Source organism: Triticum aestivum, chromosome 6A (genome assembly GCF_018294505.1).
Source record: "Triticum aestivum cultivar Chinese Spring chromosome 6A, IWGSC CS RefSeq v2.1, whole genome shotgun sequence".
NCBI lineage: Eukaryota > Viridiplantae > Streptophyta > Magnoliopsida > Poales > Poaceae > Triticum > Triticum aestivum.
This window is the reverse complement of record NC_057809.1, coordinates 408051492-408054296: the sequence shown is the minus strand read 5'-3', so window position 1 is coordinate 408054296 and position 2805 is coordinate 408051492. Positions and strand designations below refer to the sequence as shown.

Genomic DNA, 2805 nt, shown 5'->3' with positions numbered 1-2805 from the left:
TCGGTCTCCGAAAACAGCCATCGGGCCTCTCTCTCTTCTCTTCTCAGCCCAAGCCTTTCCGCACAGCCCACTACCACTCACCGTCAGGCCCAACTTAAACTCTCTCGTCAGCCCGCGGCCCCCCTCGCGCGCGCGTCCGAAAGCTGTCCCGGACCCGACCAGGGCAGTCGTCACCGTTGGATCCGGATCATCCCCAAACATTTACAAAACGTCTCCGTTTTCTTAATTGGGCTCCCTAACCTATTTATCCGAGACCGTCCAATTTTGATCGGAGGGTCCAAACCTAATCCTTTTGTCCCTATATATAGACAACCCCTACCCAAATCAGATCAAACCCTAAAATCTAGAAGATGTGTCCCGTCGCCCGCCGCCGTTTTCCAAATGTTCCTCTGGATCTCCCCTGTCTGATCCACCCAACTAACCTCCTCCTTTCCCCGATCCAGCGCGCCCGAGCTCCACCTTATGTGCCCTCCTCCTCGTCGTTTCGGCCGTAGCAGACGAACAGGAGGCCTCACGCCTGCCTCCTCCTCGTTGCCTCGCTCGAACCCAACAAGAGAGGAGCTCCTCCACGTCGTGCTCCTCACCGAGCCCTGCCTCGTCACCGGAGAGGATCTCCTGCAGGACCTCCGGCCTCCTCCCATGTTCGGCCGCCGCAGCACCGGAGCTCCCTCCGCCGTCGAGCACCCCCAGCAGATGAGCCCCGCACTGCCCTTCCTTCCTTTCCATGTCCTTCTTCCTCTCCCTCTCTCTTCTTTCTCTCTCTGTCACTCATCGCTCCCTCTGTCTCTTACAGGAACCCGGCGACATGGCACCCCGAAGCCCTAAGGCCTGAGCACCCACGGGACCACGTCGAGCAGATGGCCACTGCCCTTCCTTGCAGATGCTTCGCCGCTTTGAGTCCAGGTCGGGCCACCATCTCCGGCCGACCCTCCCTCTCCTGCCTCCGGTCCTCTGTTTTCTGAAGCTCACGTCTCTCTCTGCTCTCTCTGTCCTTCGACTAGGGACGCCACGACCGTCCTCTTCTTCGGATCAAGGCGCCGCCCATCGGATCCGGTTCCCCTCGGCATCCACATCGAGCTCTGGCCCAGTCCAGCCTCGCACCTTCCCCGCCAGGTCCTGTCGCCATGGCTGCAGGCCTCTTTATTTCCTCGTTGTGAGCAACTTCCTCTCATACCTGAAACTTTCGTTTTTTTACTAGATCCGTCCCAGCTTGTAGAGGTTATTTAGTTTGGCCACTATATTTTTCCACAAACAGATCACATAGCCTAGTGGCTGTTCCCTTGAGGACATATCAGGACGTCCGTGGTTCGAGTCCCAGGCGCCCCTTTCTTTAATTTTTGCACACGGAGTCACTCAACCACTTGGGCCAAATTCTCCTGGGCTGCTGCGGTATGCCGCAATTCGGCCCATTCATATTTTTTCCGAGCCCTGCAAATTTTGCTATTTATCCTGAGACTGCCTTTTTACAAAAATGTCCCTCATGTTCATGCATATAATAACTCCACAACCGTGCATCGGTTTAAAATGTTTTATATATGTATAAAATACTTAGAATTTTGTGTACGTTAATAATATGCTACTTTCCTCCATGTTTAACATGTTTAAAATGTTGTTTGTTTAAATTTGCTTAAATAACTTGCTAAAATTATTTAATTCATAACTAATTAATCGTAGCTCCAAACTTAATAAACTTTATATGTAAATTGGATAGAAAAATGCCTAGTTTAACATGGTGCCCTCTTCTTGCGTGTTTAACAACTCTAAAATATGGTTTAGGGCAGAACAGTACCAAAACCTAAAATATGCACATGAGGAGTTTTCGGACTTGTTGTTTGTTGTTACGGCCTCATTTAAACTTGCCTAGATGGGTAGTTTTCATTTTCTCCACCTCTTGCCATGCTAACCAACATTTAATATTATGGGGTACATAAACGAGAGTGAACTAAATAAGTCATGTGGTGTTTCGTCAATATGCAACTCGTTGCATATTGAGCTCCACTTAACTTGTAGTTTTGCTTGTGCACTTTGCCATGCCATGCCTCATTAAACCGGACATGCATCATACTTGATTGTGCATCATGCCATGTTATGTGATGGTTGTTTACTATGTTGTTTGCTTCTTTCCGGTGTTGCTTCTTCGGGTTAGTTCTGATAATGTCGCGTTTGTGAGGATCCGTTCGACTATGTCTGTTTGTCTTCTTCATGGACTCGTTCTTTTCCTTGCGGGATCTCAGGCAAGATGACCATACCCTCGAAATCACTTCTATCTTTGCTTGCTAGTTGCTCGCTCTATTGCTATGCCGCGATACCTACCACTTGCTTTATCATGCCTCCCATATTGCCATGTCAAACCTCTAACCCACCTTTCCTAGCAAATGTTGTTTGACTATGTTACCGCTTTGCTCAGCCTCTCTTATAGCGTTTCTAGTTGCAGGTGAAGATTGAAGTTTGTTCCTTGTTGGAACATGGGTTTTGTTGGGATATCATTATTGTATCTTGTTTACTTTAATGCAACTATATACTTGGTAAAGGGTGGAAGGCTCGGCCTTATGCCTGGTGTTTTGTTCCACTTTTGCTGGCCTAGTTTCCGTCGTACCGATGTTATGTTCCTTGATTTTGCGTTCCTTACGCAGTTGGGGGAATGGGACCCCCTTGACAGTTTGCTTTGAATAAAACTCCTCCAGCAAGCCCAACCTTGGTTTACCATTTGCCACCTAAGCCTTTTTCCCTCGGGTTTCCGGAGCCCGAGGGTCATCTTTATTTTAAACCCCCGGGTCAGTGCTCCTCTGAGTGTTGGTCCAACCT

At 48.9% G+C, this 2805-nt stretch overlaps 1 long non-coding RNA gene across 1 annotated transcript; it reads left to right on the top strand.

The window, feature by feature from the left end:
• The first annotated feature begins 347 nt into the window (after positions 1 to 347).
• Positions 348 to 2235, top strand: LOC123130675 (uncharacterized). Its single transcript, XR_006463967.1, has 3 exons — positions 348 to 903; positions 1002 to 1153; positions 2147 to 2235. It is a non-coding gene; the product is annotated as an uncharacterized lncRNA (long non-coding RNA).
• Positions 2236 to 2805: the final 570 nt, after the last annotated feature.